The following is a 19,366-nucleotide window of genomic DNA, read 5'->3' as shown; positions in this document are numbered from 1 at the left end:
TTTTCAGTTTCAAAAGGGTAGGAGGCAAGCTTTCTTCAATCATGCATTTGGCCTAAGAAGATGATCTAAGAATTGAGCAATATATAATCTACTGTAGCCTTGCAAGCACATCTAACTATTCACCAGCCCGAACCAACATGATAAATAGAAAATAGACTAACGTGCACCTCTGTTCCTTTTGTCCATTAAAACTTCTGACTTTTATGAACACAGTTGGGAAGTGACTGGATTCAAGGTTCATAGATGCTTTTTAATTGTTTGGGGAGTACAGGTGGGCATGGGAAAGATAAGGGAGAAGCAGTGAGAAACTTTAAAAAATCGTTATTGGATTTGTAGGCAAAAAAATCCAGGACCCAATTATCTTAGTTTTCAGTACTCATTTTTGATAGTTTTAGAACCCCAAAAAGTATCACTTATAATAGTGCTGTTAAGTGAAACAGCATGCATGAGGTTTCTTTGAGATCCTGTAGCCTGGAGAGTAAAATGAGAGTAAAAAAAAAAATGGAACTGACATCTATTTTTAAATGAGCCGAAAGGCAATCATAATTGTGCTAATAGTTGTTTGAGTGTCATACTAATGAGGATCAGAAAATGTAGACCTTGACATTGCCTTTGTTTAGTTATATTCACTATGGGAAAAACGTTGTTTACCCTCAAGAATTTCTGAAGGTAAAGAAAAATCAATCTCCATCAATGAGCAATATTTTGCTCCTCAAGGGATATTGATTTGAACATTGACTTCACAATGGGTGAGTTATTTCCCCCCAGGACCCCTACTATGAATTGTTAGGTGACAAGTATTTTATGAGCCAATAAATAATGTTGTTTCTAGTAGAGAAATTTCATCCAGGAGATTCCAACTTCGGAGTACTGGTTAGTTTAGAGTGTTTCACCAGTTGTATATCCGTGGTAAATATCCCTAAGGAATAAACTCCAAGTTTTAGAAACATTACCCTTCATCTTTAAATGAGGTGCAGCCTTTTCGATGCTTCTGAGGCAGAAGCAGGTGGCAGCTTGCTCCTCTAGGCCCATGACTCACTTGTAGTCACATAAATGCCTACATGATTCCCTCTTCCCTCTTTATGTAATGGTGCAATATTGGTATTTTTAATTTTGGAAATAAACCACATTTTCAGTTTTCCAGAGAAACTACTGTGGGTGGAAATGGGGACCTGACAGAGAATGTAGAATCTTTTTTTTTTTTTTTTTTTTTTTTTTTTTTTACAGGCAGAGTGGACAGTGAGAGAGAGAGACAGAGAGAAAGGTCTTCCTTTGCTGTTGGTTCACCCTCCAATGGCCGCCGCGGCCGGCGCACTGCGGCCGGCGCACCGCGCTGATCCGATGGCAGGAGCCAGGAGCCAGGTGCTTTTCCTGGTCTCCCATAGGGTGCAGGGCCCAAGCACCTGGGCCATCCTCCACTGCACTCCCTGGCCACAGCAGAGGGCTGGCCTGGAAGAGGGGCAACCGGGACAGAATCCGGCGCCCCGACCGGGACTAGAACCCGGTGTGCCGGCGCCGCTAGGCGGAGGATTAGCCTAGTGAGCCACGGCGCCGGCCTGAGAATGTAGAATCTTGCTAATGTGACCGATCTCCCTCCAGTTTATCTGTTATCTGTTTGGATTTGTGTATAATATGTTAGAATATATATTAGATTTTTTCAAAAACCTTTACACCCTTATCATGTGCAAACACAATTCTCAACATTGGTAATTCCAAATAAATAAGACCCATCTGAGCTACTCACAATGTTGGGAAGAAATTAGGTGGGGTAACTATGAATACATAGGATACTTTAGAAGTCCTGGGGATTATCTTCATGGTACTTTGGACTATCAAAGAAGTCTTCAAGGAGCAGGTGAGCACAGGCAGGTAATTTGTCACACCATGGACATAACAGAGGAACAGAGCGAGTTCCATGTCCTGCTGCTTGGTGAGAGAACTCTAATGCTAGTCACTGTGCCTCTCTGAGCCTTGGTTTCCTTGTCTATAAATCCGGAACAGTAATAGTACCTTCCTGATGAGGTTGTTTTTGAGAAGATGAAATGAGAATGCATGAAAAAGCCTTAACCCTGTGGCTGGAACAAAGAAGGCACTCAACAGGTATTCACTAGAAGAGTAAAATAAAGGTGGCATCTTTTTTTTTTTTTTTTTTTTTGGACAGGCAGTGGACAGTGAGAGAGTGACAGAGAGAAAGGTCTTCCTTTTCCATTGGTTCACCCTCCAATGGCCACTGCAGCCGGCGTACTGTGGCCAGCACACCACGCTGATCCGAAGCCAGGAGCCAGGTGCTTCTCCTGGTCTTCCATGTGGGTGCAGGGCTCAAGGACTTGGGCCATCCTCCACTGCACTTCCTGGCCACAGCAGAGAGCTGGCCTGGAAGAGGAGCAACCGGGACAGAATCCGGAGCCCCGACCGGGACTAGAACCTGGTGTGCCGGCGCCACAGGCAGAGGGTTAGCCTGTTGAGCCATGGCGCTGGCCCAAAGGTGGCATTTTAGCTCCATCTCTGATTATCAAGCCAATAAATATGCATGTCATTCTGGTGATGGGTCCCTGTAGGAAACCAACCATGAGTGTGGAACAAGGGAGAGAATGACAGGCAGCTCATGCAAAAGGTATGCATGCAGGAGACACCTGTCTTGTGCTTGGAGAGCCTGAGGTGGCCTCTTACTGCTGGAGTAGAGAGCACCAGGGGAGCTCTGGTGGAGGAAGAGGCAGCAAAGGTCTGTCCTGCCAGGCTAGGAAGGGCCTTAGGAGGCAGTGATGGTCTTTATGCAGGCGAGAGACAGTGAGGCAAATTATGTATGGTTTTTCCCTTTCCTCCAAGTTCTCTGCAGGTGCACATTGCCTTTCTGCAGCTAGCTAGCAAGGCTGCATTCTCTTCCGGGGTGAAGACTGCTGTCTTTTTGTGGTAACCCCTACCTCTACCACCACCAGCACCACCACCACACACACACACACACATAAGCACACATTGCTGATCATCATGTGGTGTTCCTGGTGTATCTGGCAAAGTTGCCATAATTCTTTCTTCTCTGCACGGTGAAGTGTTCTAGCTCTGTCTTGTGCCCAGTTGATTTCAGAGCGATCACATCAGAGTGTCTCTCTTTGAGCTTATCAGAGAGGTGAAGGTATTAGGATCATGCCCATGCTTATGACTCTTCATATGCTCTAAGAACAAAGTCTAAAAATCTTAAACATGTCTCCAACATTTTGCAGTGATCGGCTGCTGCTTCATCTCTTGAAAGTTACCTCTTCTGTCACTGTGTGTCCACCTCGCTGGCTTTTCCCCCTGCCCCCTTTGTCTCAGCCCTAGGAACACGTTGTACAAGAACGTGTTGCTGCCTCTGCGTGAAGGCCTCCCCACTCCTGCTCCAGATACACCCCTTGGTGCTATTCAGTTCCAACTTCAAAGCCATCTTCCAGAGAAAGGTCTCTAATTTCCTAGGTTAGAAACACTAATTACACACACTCCTAACAGCTGTAAGATTTTTCGTTTCCTTGCATGTCATAATTGAAACGACTAAGATATTTGTCCATTTACCAAATATCCTTTGAGTGCTTGATGTGGCCTGGATATAGAGGGTACCACACAGTAAGACAAAGTCCTGCCTTCTCCCAGAGCTTCTATTTCAGTAAGTGAGGCAAGTCAGGTAGTAATAACTTCTCTAGAAATAGTTAAGCTGGGAAGAGGTATGGAGAGGACAGAATTGGAGCTGGGGATGCCAAGAGGAAAGGTTGTTCAGTGCAGAATCCCCATACACACAGCACCCAGGGTCTAGAGATTTCCTGATAGATATGTGCCAAATAAGAATCGGTTTAAGTAGACCTGAAGGAGTAAAAGGGCAGTTAATAGGGTTAACATAATATAATCACCAGGTACCCTGACTGCATCTGGAACAATGTAGTCTGTGCGTCAACTCTGTCTCCAATGCAAATCCTTGTCAACAGTGATTCCCAGTTGAACTTGGTTGTTTTCACACCTGTCGGGTGGCAGTATTGCATGTTCTGTTCTTAATTGCCATGGACAACGTTGCAACTGGTTGGTGAATGAAATATTTATGCTTTGAAGAATTGGTGTTCTAATCCCTTTCTATTTATACCACTGATCAACTCTTTTCTCAGTGAGGAGGAGGATAGTTTTTTTCTGTGATCTATGTACTTCTAAATGACTAATGAAGTCAATCTGGGCCTGGCAGATTTTGCCACCACTTGGACAGACGTGGCACTCATGGGCGTTGTGTTACTTCTCAGCTTGCTGGTTCCCTGTTCCCGTTGCAATGATCTCATTATTGGCGTTTTGTTTTCAAAGAGTTCTCTTTCCCTTTTTGCGTGATGCCTCTGTGTGCCTTGGTACTGCTTTTCTTTCAACCAAACTTACCCTTTAAATAATACTCTGAAGATTAAATATTTTCGTATTGACCATGTATTTGATTTTAACTTTGGTGGAATTGAGGAAGAGGGGAAATGCATGCTTTTGTAAACATCTTCTGTAACTGGAATACCAGAATTGGGCTTTGGGGTGAATTTGAATTGAGGCTGAGACAAATTGAGTCCATTCTCTAGACTTGGTGCAACAACCAAACAACATGAAGGAATGAGGGACAAGAATAGTTCCTCTCTCTTCTCTGGATCCTGGCTACCTTTTCTGTGCTGTTACTTGGTCCCACATCCCCAATGAGAGAGTCTCTTTTCTACCCCAGAAGCCTTTTCTAGTTCTATACTTCTGTTCTGGTTCTATACTTCCCTCTCTTTGTCCAACTATATGGACAAAAATTATAAACCAGAATCCATATTCTGAAATTCACTTTGGATACTCTCCATGCTATTTTGAACTGTCCCATCTCTGTCTCTTTGGATCTCTCTGTTTATCTCCATAACCAGATCTCAAACTCCCTAATAGAAAAGCATATACTTACATAGTTTGCATCTGCCATTCAGCAGTTTCCCCAGCCACCCTGTGTACTTGTGATTGAGGTCTTCATGTTGCTGCTCATGGGACTGGTTATGAAAAAGACTGGAGAGAAATGGAATCTGTCTCCACCTCCACATAATTCTTTCATTGTTATCAATCTGTCACTGTGTATTTATTTTTTTCAAAGTTATTGAACGCTCCTCCTTCTCCAGAACTATAATTTTCATAAAATCTGTGACCATGTCTGCCCAGTGGATCAAGACATTCCTAACGCTGGCCAAGTAAACAAGCTTAATGAATGTCTGTGGACTATAGGAGCGAATGTAACGAGAAGGGCCTTATTCAGGGCCGATATTTTGCTTACCCTCAAGAAATGAAATGAAAGCAAACTTTGTGGGTTTTTGTCTAACTGTAGGCAAATTGGTATGGCCTGAAAAATTCAATTAACTGTATTCATCAATTTTTGTCTCTAGGGTACAGTTAGGAGACTAAGACCCAGAATCCTTAGTCCCACCTTTTTTGTAGCATTAAAAAAAAAAAAAAAAAAAAAAAAAACTTGGCATATTCTACCAACCAGATTTTTTCTTTTGTCTCAAAGAAGGCTCAGCTGAACACCGGATTCCTCACCCAGTGCAACAATCAAAAACTCCAAGGACCTCAGCTGCCTCAAATGATGTCACAAAACCCTTAAGAATGCTCACTGCTGAGTCGGGCACAGATCCAGGAAACACAATTCTTTCTGCCAGTTATTCAGGGTCTTTGACAGATTAGGTGGTCTTTTTTTCCTTCTTCTTCTTCTTCTTTTTTCTTTCTTTTTTTTCCATCCTCTTAAAAGGCAGTTCAGTTTACCTCTAAGCAACACATTAGCTCTGGCTTCCCCAAATAACATTTTAATTGAAGTCTCGGGCCAGACAAATGCCCAACCTCTTTATTAACCCCAACAGTGTAATTTTTCACCCTCAGACTGATTCAGGGGGAAACTGTCTCACTTAAACCGCCATGCAACGGGACATGGCAGTTTTCCTCAATCAGTCTCTTTTCTGACCTTAATTTGAACCTTAATCTCTTTTAACCATGTTCTCTTTATTAGCTGCTCATAGCCGTGGCACAATACTAATTTTCCTGTTTTTAGACTATCAGTTGACAGAGGTTTTTTACTCCCCCTTCTGCCCCCAATGCAACCATGAGGTTTCATGAACCTTTTTGGGGAAGGGAAGGTAATACTTATTCTTAACATTTTGGGGGGGGTTAGTAATTGAAATAAAATAGATGTTTTAAAAAATGTTCCGTAGTATTTAAAATTGTTTATTTCGGAGTCACATAGGTTTATGTATCAAAAATGCTTACATTTAATTGTCATAAAGGCCTAAAGACACCATTTAAAAATTATTACAGAGGACATTTCATCAATAGACAGAATTTTATTTATTTTTTAGGCCCATACTTTTAAAAAAGTAGAACATTAAGACTGTTCTCTTAATATTCAGGCAAAAACAACATATTTTTATTAGCAACCTCTAATCTTTCAGGGGAGACCTGAATTATTCAGATAATTGCTTCAATTCCTTCCTTGATTTCTATGCTTAGATATAATCACCGAGTAATGACAGAGAAAATAAATTTTTTCTTAATTATACCTTCCCATTTTTTGACATTGGTAAAATGATCCAAATTAAAAAGAAAAAAAATTCACCTTTTTCAACAACAGAAAAAATATGTTTCTCTATTTGGTGTCTACCTTAATATAGCAGAACTATGGAGGTAGAAAAACAGTGCTTATGATCATGTGCTCAATTAAATTTATTATAGGTTTTTGTACTTTTTGGCATTAGCATGAAAGCATATTGGTTATTATTCTTTATAAACTAATTGGAGGCTTTGTATCTAGTTATCCCTCTGTTCTCTGCTTAATACAATAGTTTATTGATTGCAAAAATTGCATTTCTGTGACTTTAAAGTCCTAGAACTAGGTTTGCCATTGAAAGTTGGAGACTCAGCCTGGTGTTTGGAGGGCAGGGACCAGGTGCCCTCTGGGTGTGAGGAGGGAGGCAGCTGGGAACAATTGTCTGTTCCCTGCAGTGTTCTGTGGCATGAGCCGCATGTTGGCACCATAAACTTTGCCTCCATTTCACTGGCTCAAACAATTAGTAAGATTGAATCAGAGTTCTCCTGGATCAGAGTTTATTATATGCTATTCAGTTCCATTATTCAAGAAGTTGCTGCTATGATTCTAAAACTTCCCAGTATTTCCCACAAACCACCCCCCATCTCCTTTCCTCTGTATTTTCTCATATATTTATGATTTGATTTCTGATGGACAAAGTTTCTTTTTATTCCCTGTTGATGCTTTTTGGAAAAGCTAAGAGCTAATTTGAAAATACATCTTTGAAAGGACAACAAAAATGAGATGTGAAAAAAAATGGATGAAGATTCTTAATTAGTCCATTATTTGACACGCACGATTTAACATGGTATGCTTAGCATTGTGCATTCCCCAAAAGAACAAGGCTCTTTTTTTATCCCAAACTTTAACTCCCTCTCATTCATTATATCCCTTCTTGTCACTTTCCATTAGCTGATCATGACATCCTTTGCTGCAAGGGCGAGCAAGCAGATTACTTCCAAACTGGTGTAACTGACACTCAAAAGACTGGCCTAAAGGGGGTTCTGTGATAGCAACAAGCTCCTTAGCCCCTGGAGTTGGAGAATGTCACTTCAATCATATATTGGAGTCCATTGTCACATCCTTTCTGTAGTGAGTTGGCAACTTTCCAGGACTGGCAGGGATGGGTCCTCAGCCGGGTGACTGTACCTAATGTAGTCACAGTTGCTAATAATAATAACGGCAACCCCCACGGGGCCAGCCCAGCCCTTGTGGCATCTTGCATTTTACCGGTGGGGAAACTGAGGACCAAAGAAGCTAGATAGCTTCTGGTCACACAGCTGATGAACGACAGAGCTAGGACTCTGTTAGAGGTCTGCTGGACTCCCAGGCTCATGCCTCTTGCTGTTGGAGCAGCACACTACCTTCCAGGAGACTTCAGGATGGCTTCCTAAATATGAAGGGTGAAGAAGTGATTAAAAAGAAGGTCCATCTTCATGCCACCAGAATTTATCCTGACCTGAGGCACTTTTAAATTGGGGCAGAGGATGAGTGACTGAATTAGCCAGGGTCAAATACAAGTGGCTAGATGGTGCTGGCTGAGAAAAGAAGTGGGGAATCCGATGTTCTGATCAGATCAGTCCTGGAGATAAGAACCCCCTTCCCCAAATTCTTCCCGTACTCCCAAAATTCCATCCCAGGGAGCAAGACCCTCCACCATGGAATGGGGCTTATCTTGGAAGAGCAAACTGATCTGAACAACACAAGGACCAGTCCTGGCTGTCACTCAGACCCTGACAGCCACTTCGGGCCTCAGATGATTCTCTGCTCCTGAGAAAGCCAACTTTTCTTCTTTAACCATGTTTCTGCTTCTTTTCTTCATTAAGCAAGTTTTACTTCTTCTCCCAGTACTCTTTGAAATGTTCTAGTTACATGGTAGAGAATATGGAAACACAGAGTAATACATTGAATGAAATAGCAGTCACCTGTTGTGCTATCACCAGGAGAAAATTGATAGCCTTGTGGTATTTATCTTTCTAGTCTGGGTTAAACACACATATGCTAATCAGGAAAAACATGGTGGTCATGGGGAGACTCTGAAATCAGACTATCTCATTTCACTCTAAACACCCCCAGCAGCAGTGTAACCTCACTTCTCTGGACCCCAGTTTTATCACATGTGAAATACTTCCCTTGTGTAGTTGTGATGATGGAAGACCCAGTAGCTGGGATGTAGTTGGCCCGTGGGAGTCACTTATTGCATTTAGTTTCTGTTACTTGTGTATTGGTCTGGGTTCCCGTCTTTTCCCTGCTTCTGCCTGTGCTCAGCCTGCCTGATTGCAAGCGCATAAGACAGCAGCATCCTCAGCCATAAGGCTCCCCCTTCTCAGTCCATTGGCTGGACCAGCTCCCTCTGACACTGCGTTAGTGATTTTATGGCTCTCAATTCCTATCCACTTAATGACAACCCTTCAATAAGCATTGCCCACATCCTATCTTCGCTCCTGTCTGCTAGAAATATTTATGCCTCAATGCCCTGCTTACCTAGCCTTCCTTGTTCTGATCTGTCTTGGGCTCCTTGAAGTGAGTGCAAATGGAGGAAGGTCAGTTTGTGATAAGAAAGACAGTGGTAGCAGCAGCCACCAATCTGGGGTCTCTGGAATGCCAATGACAAACTAGGTTCCAGGTATATATAGGCAATTTAAGGACAAGTTTGTTTAAGTAACTTCAAATGTAAAAAAGATAATTATGAAGGATTTTGTTCAGTATCTCCTTTTTAAAAAATCCTTTGGCGGGGCTGGCGCTGTGGTGTAGCAGGTGGATGAAGCCGCCGCCTGCAGTGCCGGCATCCCATATGGGTGCCAGTTCTAGTCCTGGCTGCTCCACTTCCAATCCAGCTCTCAGCTATGGCCTGCGAATGCAGTAGAAGATGGCCCAAGTCCTTGGCCCCTGCACCTGCATGGGAGACCTGGAAGAAGCTCCTGACTCCTGGCTTCAGATCAGCCCAGCTCCAGCCATTGTGGCCATTTGGGGAGTGAACCAGCAGATGGAAGACCTCTCTCTTTCTCCCTCTGCCTCTCTCTGCCTCTCTGTAACTCTGTCTTTCAACTAACTAAATAAATAAACCTTAAAAAAATCCTCTCATGTGGGGTGGACATTTGGCCCAGTGGGTAAGTTGCTGCTTGTGATACTTCCATCCTTTATCAGAATGCCTGGGTTTGAGTCCTGGCTACTGGTGCTGATCTAGTTTCCTGTTGATGTGTGGCCTGGGAAGATGCAGATGATAGCCCAAGTAGTTGGGCCCCTGCCATTCACATGGTAGATGCAGACTGGGTTCTGGGCTCCCGGCTTTGGCTTGGCCCAGCATAGTTTTAGGAGCATTTGTGTAGGGAACCAGTGAATGGGAGATCTTTCTTTGTTGGTTTCTCTGTCTGTCTCTCTCTGTCTCCCTGCCTTTCAAATCAAATGAAAATAAATACAATTTCTAAAAAAATCCTCCATTATTAAGTCCATCTCTCAGAAGTCTTTGTATCGCTAAGAAGGAAAATCAATCCATCAGTCTATCATCTATCATCTTTTATCTGGGGAGGGTTGTGGTAGGAGAGTGGTCTGCCAGCGGCAGGAATAGGGGACGAGGGAATTACATTGGATGAAGCTGGGAGTTCACATGGACCTTTCAGACTTAAAACCAAATGCTGATTTTACATGCCAAAGTCTTGAAAGGCGCTCGACGGCTCACGGCTTTGGTGGTTTTTTCCAGATGGCAGATGCCATTTTGTGTTTTGCATAAACTGACTAAATTTGCTTGCTCTTTGTACTTATTTCAGAGGAAACCATTCTCTGCTTTCAATAGGACAGAAGAGCTCCTTGGCACTGGAACCCTGCTGGTCTGGTGAGAGGAGTGGTTCAGGGACTGTTCTGAGGGTGTGTGGGCACCATCCAATGCTTCCTACACTCACATCCAGGAAGGAGGTTACAGGCCTGGGGTGCCTGTTACCTAACGGTAGTTCTGCCCAAGTTCTGAGCAAATCCCGGAAGGCAAGCTATGCTGAGGAACTTTCCTAAGTTATCTTTCCAGTTTTCCCATTCTTATCTCCGTGGATGACAAATAGGCTCATTATGCTGCCATTTCAATTATTTTACATCCTGCTAATTATTGCTTGTGTGATCTTGTAACTTAATTCCTCTGTGTCTCGGTTTTATCTGCAAAAATAAATTACTATGATAAGAATAGCAGTTAGCTCTTAGGGTTTTGTGAGCATTTTGTGAGTTAATTTGTATAAAGTGTATAGAAAAGTGCCTAGTGTATAGTAAGTGTTCAGAAAATGATGGTAATTATTATTATTGCTGTGATTGACTTCCAAGAAATTTACACATTTTTCTTATTTTCTGCTGATTGACCCTGCTCAACTTCCATTTCATTATACTACTTCTTTGGGCCATTTTTTTTATGGAAACAGACTGATAGTCAAGTGGCAAAACTGTAGGCTTTACAGTCAGACAGGGCTAAGTTGAAGTTTTTATTTTTAAATAAAAATTTATTTATTTGAAAGGCAGAGTTACAGAGAGGCAGAGAGAGAGAGAGAGAGAGAGAGAGAAGTCTTCCATCCTGTTGTTCACTCCCCAGATGGCCGTAATGGTCAGAGCTGCGCTGATCCATCCAAAGCCAGGAACCAGGAGCTGTTTCCAGGTCTCCCACATGTATGCAGGGCCCCAAGGACTTGGGCCATCTTCCACTGCTTTCCCATGCCATGGCAGAGAGCTGGATCGGAAGTTGAGCTGCCGGGACCTGAACCGGCATCCATATATATGCCAGCACTGCAGGCAGTGGCTTTACCCACTACACCACAGCGCCAGCCCTTCTATTTTGATTTTTTTTTTTTTTGACAGGCAGAGTGGACAGTGAGAGAGAGAGACAGAGAGAAAGGTCTTCCTTTGCCGTTGGTTCACCCTCCAATGGCCGCCAGTGCTTTTCCTGGTCTCCCATGGGGTGCAGGGCCCAAGCACTTGGGCCATCCTCCACTGCACTCCCTGGCCACAGCAGAGGGCTGGCCTGGAAGAGGGGCAACCGGGACAGAATCCGGCGCCCCGACCGGGACTAGAACCCGGTGTGCCGGCGCCGCTAGGCGGAGGATTAGCCTAGTGAGCCGCGGCGCCGGCCTCTATTTTGATTTTTTGAGGATCTTCCATCCTGAATAACATTTCTGAGCAGGATGACACCAGAATCACTACGCTGGGTATCATTCCAAAGGACAAGAGCTGTTGGAACAGGAATGTTATTATTTTGTCTTAAATCCTCCAAATTAGGTAGATTGTAGGAGAGAAAGAGTTACTTATGCTGGTTGTCTCTTATGGAGAGATGTGGCACCTGTACATTATAAAATATTTAATCGTTACATTTCATGTATGTATATTTATTTCTTAACCTAAATTTAAAAAGTATGGTAGTTCTGTCAGTGGATAAAATAAAATTCTCTAGAAAATATAATTATGTTATCGAACAGGTGAAAATTGTCCCAATTACTTCTTCCATTGTCATGTAGTACTAATATATGGTCCCTGTTGATAGTTGAATAAAGCGCAAACAGCTCAACACTTGAAGCTATTCCCAAAGACAGCATGAACCTGAAAAAATTGAAGAACCTGGAGTGTGGAAGTGTGAAAAACATCAACAGTGTTGTAAATATTTTATTTGCCGTATTAGATTTGTTTTGACCTCTCTCTTCCACTGCCTATCACTCCCAACAGCAAAAATATGATATTTGAGTTGAAGGCAGAGGCACTGAAATGACTTCCTCTCTCAGTTATGATAAGATGACAGCCACATCTTTTGCTCTTGACCTCATGCCTAGAAATTGCTCAGAGAGTAGAATGTTATGCTTAATTATTTTTAACAGTAAATGAAAGAGGAAAGCTCAAACAAAAGATGAGAGAGGAGAGAGAGCACATCAAAGGAAAAAGTAAAAAAATTGGAGAGAACAGGAGGAAGATGTATTATTAAAGTGGGGAAAGAAAGTAGGTAGCAGTAAAAAGAAAAGAAGTTTATAACACTATGGTAGAAATGACTAGCTGAGCAATGAAGACTTATCCTTCCTTTCCACCTGCAGAGTCGTTTTTGGGGAGTTGTTGCTAGATCAGACTCTCTCTCTCTCCCTCTCTCCCTCTCTCCCTCTCTCCCTCTCCCTCTCTCTTCTTCTTTCTCTCTCTTTCTGCATTTCAATTAAATAAATAAATCTTAAGAAAGATAAATTGATAACAGAAGGGAACTCTAAAATCAGTTTTTATATCTTTGCTTAAAAATCAGTTCATTGTTTTCTGACATCCTCTTCTTCTTCTACTACTTATCCAAAACAGTCAATAATAACCAACATATGTTATTTTCACCTACAAACTCAAGAGGCATGTGGTCTGACTTTCACATACTCAAGGCCATGGTTTTGCAGAGCATTTTCCCACTGTGTGATACCGGTCTTGAGCCATCAAGTCTAATACGTCTTCTAGAAACCCAGTACTTGTCCATAAAGTCAATGCCACATGTGTTTAAGGTTTTGTTACAGGACATAGCATTAGCACCAAATATAACTGCCAAGCTTAACCAGAGAAATAAACCTGATAAAATGCAATGTGTTCTCCATACTGGTTCCTCTCTGTGCACACAGATGGAGGAAGGCCATTGCTCGACCCTCCTTTGCAATTTAATTGAGACCATTAGATGGGTTCTCAATAATAGCATGAGAATATAAGTACTGTGCCACCTGTGGACCATGGAATTAAGAGAATATGTGTGCTTTCTGTATGGTGCCTCCTCTTCTCTCATAGGGTTCCTGGAGGTCTGAGTTCCAGGTGGTGTGGATGCAAGATGGAAACCACTCAGTCTACATTTTAAACAAAAAAAACCTTATCTGACTTATATTCAGAGTTTGGAAGAAGCCTTGTTGCTACCAATGACCTCGGCGTCATTGCAGTACTGATGGGGGTGATTCTCAGGGAGATGCTCAGAAATGACAGCCCTACGTCTGCCTTTCACCAGTGCACACACTTCTAGCTACTGATGAAGGAGGAGAAAACAAATCTTTTTTCAACCTTCCAGAGATTGAAAGAGCACATTTCAAAGGCAGATTATCCCAACAACACTCTTGTTAAGGGAAACTGGGAAATGTGGTTCCCAGGCTTTCAGTCCTTGTATGGGAGGAATTTAAGAGGGCCAGAGTTGGTGCTTACTGAGTCTCACCTGAAAGTGGAGGGCACAAGTGTTCCCTGTCCTTCCAGCTGGACTTTCAGAAATCGTCCCTCCAGAACCAGTCTTCTATTGAAAGCTTCTTGAGGACCCATCTGGATTGTCTGTCCCCAGTGCGGACAATAGTTCAAAACTATTTAGAATTGATTCAAGTGGAAGGACGACAGAATCAGGAAGTAAAAAAAGATGTCTCTGTGTGTTGAAGTCAGATTTCAAAATCTTATGTCTAAGGGATCTGGTAATTCTCCCCAGTGACCACCCTAGATTCTGCCCCGGTTTAAGTGCTTTTCCTTCTTGGCCTGCTCAAATTGACCATGAAGAGCCACTTGTCCCATAAGCAACCTTGATTTTGAACTCTGTTATCGTCCCAGCCAAAAGGAGGAGGGATTTGAGGATGTGCTGGTTTACTGGATCTATGCAGACTACCAATCATGTGTTTTTTGTTTTAAACTGCATAATCAAGTTGGTCATATAGAGTTAGTCAAAGAGTTTCTGCATTTTATTTTGTTTGGAAGATTACCGTTGTGTCCTGGCAAAATTGAAATCTCTTTGGCCAATGAGAGTTTGTGGGAGTGGAGACTATTCTGTAATCAAGAAGGTGGGTTGGGGTTGTGCCATAAGAAAGGGATCCTCAGAGAGGGAGGACCAGACTATTGCTCAAAAGGCACACAGTCAAAACTCTGAGAAAAATTAAATACATTCTCTTGATACTTATTTTTTTCACAAAAAAATGTAAAGTGACTCAGACTTATTTACAACCATAAAAGACATGAAAGATAAGGATCATGTAATTAATTAATTCTCCTATCATTATAAAATGGTGACCAAACCCAGCACAAGAGTGCTGAGTGCATAACAGCACAATTATGGGGGATGTGATGATGTAACAGCTGGGAATGCCCAGCGTTTAGCCTCTCTTTTCCATTCCCACCCACTCTGATCTTTGGCTATATTTAGTTGTTTTACACAGTTGTTTTACCTGGATCAAAGTCTCTTTTATAAACTAACAGAAGAGAAAGAAGAGTTAGAATCTTCGTCAAGCTCTGCAAAGTCTATTTCCCTTGATTACCCCTGTTTTTTCTGGGTTAATATATTTTCTCCTACTTTGTACTTAGAATCATGACTGTAACACAATCAGGAGTTTACTTTGTGTAAAGGGAAATAGGACATTGAGCAATTGTCTCATGAATACTGTCAAGATGGTTAGTGAACTTGGAAAATTCCACTAAAAAAAAATCACTTTCTCTATTCTTTAGCAGATTTCCTCTTGGCCATAATTATCGTCAGAGTTGTCCAATTTTCTGATGGTCTTTTCTGTTGTTGACATCATCTAAATAATGTACTTAGGGTTTCATTGGGTTCACTTAGGAACACTTTATTATAAGTGACTTCTTTTTTCAATCCATTTACTTATTCAATAAGCATTGAATATTGTTTTAGCTATCTAGTATTGCTGTGTAATAAACTATTCTGAATCTAATGATTTAATGTAGCAATTTATTTTTGTCATTCATGGCTCTTAGGTTGGTGGGATTAACTGGACAGTTCTTCCTTGGAGTCTCTCCAAGAAAGTCAGATTGTACTTAAGGCTGGAGCCATCCAAAGGTTTCTTCACTCATCTGTCTAGTACTGAGCTAGTCAGCAGGAATTCTCTCTCTTTCTTCTTGGTTATCTTGTTGATCTCTTGGTAATCAGACATCTTGCATTGTGCCTGGCTTTCTCCCAGGGTAAGTATTCTAAGAAATCCAGTTGCAAAGATTCTTTTTTTAAGGATTTACTTATTTATTTTTATTTTTAAAGGCAGAGAGAGAGAGAGAGAGAGAGAGAGAGAGAGAGATCTTCCATTCTTCCATCATCTCAAATGGCCACAACAGCCAGGTTGGGCCAAGCCAAAGGCAGGAGCTAGGAACTCTGTCCTGGTCTTCCTTGGGGTGGTAGGGGGCCAGCTACTTGGACCATCATCTGCTGCCTTCCCAGGTGCATCGGCAGGGAGCTGGATTGGAAGCAGAGCAGCTGGAACTCAAACTGGCACTCTGATACAGGGTGCTGGCATCATAAGCAGCGGCTTGACTGTCTGTGCTGCAACACTAGCCCCAGCTGCAAAGACTGTTAAACCTAGCTTGAGAAGTCCTGCAGACCACTTCCTCTGTCTCCTCTTTGCCAAAGCAGTCTCTGGAAAATCCAGACTCCAGGGTCTGAAGAAATAGAATCTACCTTGAAAGAGGTGTGCACATTCATAGCCATCTTAGTGAGAAGCTACCACATGCACCTGCTACAGGACAGCCGTTATGCCATGGCTGGGGTGATGACAAAACAAGCACAATCCCTGCTCTTGTGGTGATTAAAACCGAGCTTAATCAGATTTAGTGTGACAGCTTTCACAATCAATTGCTGAACAATAAATCTCAATACCAAATTTATTTGATTATAAAATTGTCTAAACAGCCATTTTTATAATTTGTGGTTTGGTCATTTTGACTTTCTTAATACCAGACTGAATGAAACTTGTGGGTCTCTGATTCATAACTTGATCACTTCGATAAGCTGAGTCACCCCTGCATTTTTAAAATGTGTGTTCTTTAAAGCACAATCCCGGCCAAACTCTGGTGGTCACTCGTCTGTTTCTTAGCAAGCAAGTGCTTGCTGTGCTTTGAGACTGCCACCAGCTCCTTTGGCTCATAATAGGAAATACAGAAGAAACTGAAAAGTCAGATTTTGCCCCAGATGAGTTTCCTTTCATTTAAGCCATCCTGATCGTGTGCCGGTGAAACCACCTGTGACAGTGACAAGGCAAGATGGTGAACCCAGACAGTGCATGATAGCAGGATGGTATCTCTTTCCCTCTGGAGAATTATCTTTGGGAGAGAAGTCACTGATGATTTGCTCAGTTTCCTTCTCTCTTGTGTCGATAAAAGAAGGTGATCCAGGTTTGTTAAGTGAAAAGAGATTTCAGGACAGGAATGTTGACAGAAGAATTGGTGCTGTTCAGCAGTTCTGCGGTCTTATCGTTTTTGGCACAGTTGATGTCTACTCCGTGGTATAGCTCTGAGGGGCTGGGGGAGGGGGCTCATGATGACACAAGAGATACCTTGGCATTTCAGCAGCAAAGGTCGCAGCCTGACAAGGTCCAGGATTTGTGTGTGCACTTGTCAACATCCGTGCATGAAGCTGGAAGCTGGTGTCATTGTGCCTTCCTGTGTTGTTTCTCTGTACTATATTGTCTCACAGAGTGCAAAAGGACAACAAAATTCCCTTTACTTTGTTTCCCTGAATGTTTAAAGTACAACTAAATTTTTGGCTTAGCATATCAGTTGTCCTCCATCAGCCTGTTAACTTCAACGCAATGCTCATGCTTGGGTCCTTTCCTCACACTGTTGAATTGTGGACTGCTTCAGTATGATCTGCTAGCTTCAGCTTTAACTTCTTTCCATTTCTCATGCCAGCTTATTTATCCGAAATACCCATCTCCACTTTCTCTGGAAATTCATAGTAATCATATCTGACTCTTCCTTCTGTGAGTACATACTTGCTTAACATGACTTTGCCGTGTTATTTTCTATATACTGGTATGTTACTTTGTATTTTTTCATGGGCATCTCATGTGCCCAACTTGGCGGCAAACTAAGTGACATGAGCTTCTCCATACACACAGATATATCTGTATTAACAGCAAATGTGGCCGGCGCCGCGGCTCAATAGGCTAATCCTCTGCCTGCGGAGCCGGCACACCAGGTTCTAGTCCCGGTCGGGGCGCCAGATTCTGTCCCGGTTGCTCCTCTTCCAGGCTAGCTCTCTGATATAGCCCGGGAGTGCAGTGGAGAATGGCCCAAGTGCTTGGGCCCTGCACCCCATGGGAGACCAGGAGAAGCACCTGGCTCCTGGCTTCGGATCAGTGCTATGCGCTGGCCACGGCAGCCATTGGAGGCTAAACCATCGGTAAAGGAAGACATTTCTCTCTGTCTCTCTCTCTCTCACTGTCCACTCTGCCTGTCAAAAAAAAAAAAAAAAGCAAATATATCCATAAATACATGGAGATACCTCCCCACAACTCATCCACTCTCTGAAATTTATGTTCCTCTTGTTTTTAAAGGTTAAAAACCAGGCAGATTATTTTGCATTTACTTGAAGAATTAGATCAATACATATGTCTACTGGATAACTCAGATTTAAAAATTCAACTTTATATTCAAAAAGATGAAAATAATCTAGATTGTTACTCAGTTTTTCCCTCTAGGAAAATTGTTTTCATACTTGAACTATGAAAGTATTTGTGATTGTGATTGTTACTTGTTATTATTATTATTTTTTTGAAAGTATGGAATCCTCAACTTGGAATTACAAAGCCTTTAAGTTTCAATGGTGGTCTTGTGAGAGTTTAATCTTAGCTTATTTTTTTAAAAAAATATTTATTTACTTGAGAGGCAGAGTTACAGACAGAGAGAGGGAGAGACAGAGAGAGGGCTTCTGTCCACTGGATCATTCCTCAGATGGCCTCAATGGCTGGAGCTGGGCTGATCTAAAGCCAAGAGCCAGCAGCTTCTTACGGGTACCCCATGTGAGTGCTGGGGCCCAAACACTTGGGCCATCCTCCGCTGCTTTCCCAGACCATAGCAGAGAGCTAGATCGGAAGTGGAGCATCAGGGACTTGAACCAGTGCCCATATGGGATGCCAGTGCTACAGGCGGATGCTTAACCTACAATACCACAGTGCCAGCCCCTATCTTAGCTTATTTTTATTGGCTGTGAAGGAGCCACAGGGTGGCTTGGAGGAACTAAAATCTTCTTGTACTCATACAACATCTCTCATCCTACTTCTGCACCTTAGATGAGCACACAAGTACAAACTTGGAGTTGGCATCAAGAAAAATGTCCTAGTTCATGTATAATTTCTGTTCTTTCCCTCTTGCCTAAAACCTTTTTATTTATAAAGTTTGTGTTCCCACTGCATATTCATTTCTTGAGGGACTTCCCAGCTTGTCTGAGATCAGGGCCAACAGGAAACCTGTCCAGTCCTCCAGATGCTATGAATTATTTGGACATTCCTGATACTACATTATCACGAAACAAAGCCTCCTTTCCATGACTACACATAACTTAGAATGCAAATACAACTGGAAGCACTGTTATAATGATGGGTTTGTAGTCACAGCAACTGATAGTGATTGATATAGGATCTATTCTTAAAAATAAATTTGGATGTAAACAGCACTCTGGCCTCAGAATCAGCCCTTAAGGCATTTGGATCTGGCTAAAAAGCCCGTGAGAGTTTCTCAGGCATGGAAAGCCAAGGCACTGAGGCAAAAATTAACCTAAATCAAAGATTTCTGTGAGTGAGATCCTAGTGGAAAGAATGCCATCAAAGAAGTAGGTACCTTTCTCTGAAGGGAGGAGAGAACTTCCACTTTGACTATGGCCTTGTCTAAATAAGGTTGAAGTTTGTGAACTCAAGAGGCCTCCCTATCCTTGGCAGCTCATGACAAGAGCCTCGGGTGATTACAAACATCATAAATAAGAGTGTCAATTGTTAAATCAACAACAGGAGTCACTGTGCACTTACTCCCCATGTAGAATCTCTGTCCTTAATGTGTTGTACTATGCAAATTAATGGTAAA

At 42.4% G+C, this 19,366-nt stretch overlaps 1 long non-coding RNA gene across 13 annotated transcripts in view; it reads left to right on the top strand.

Moving 5' to 3' along the window:
• Positions 1–19,366, top strand: part of LOC103350974 (uncharacterized) — a 183,641-nt gene that overhangs the window by 12,155 nt on the left and 152,120 nt on the right. The window lies entirely within an intron of this gene.

The sequence above is a fragment of the Oryctolagus cuniculus genome, chromosome 13, assembly GCF_051225735.1.
Source record: "Oryctolagus cuniculus isolate XC-2025 breed Fujian yellow rabbit chromosome 13, ASM5122573v1, whole genome shotgun sequence".
Lineage (NCBI taxonomy): Eukaryota > Metazoa > Chordata > Mammalia > Lagomorpha > Leporidae > Oryctolagus > Oryctolagus cuniculus.
Note: the sequence above shows the minus strand (reverse complement) of the source record. Positions and strands in the feature narration are given on the sequence as shown.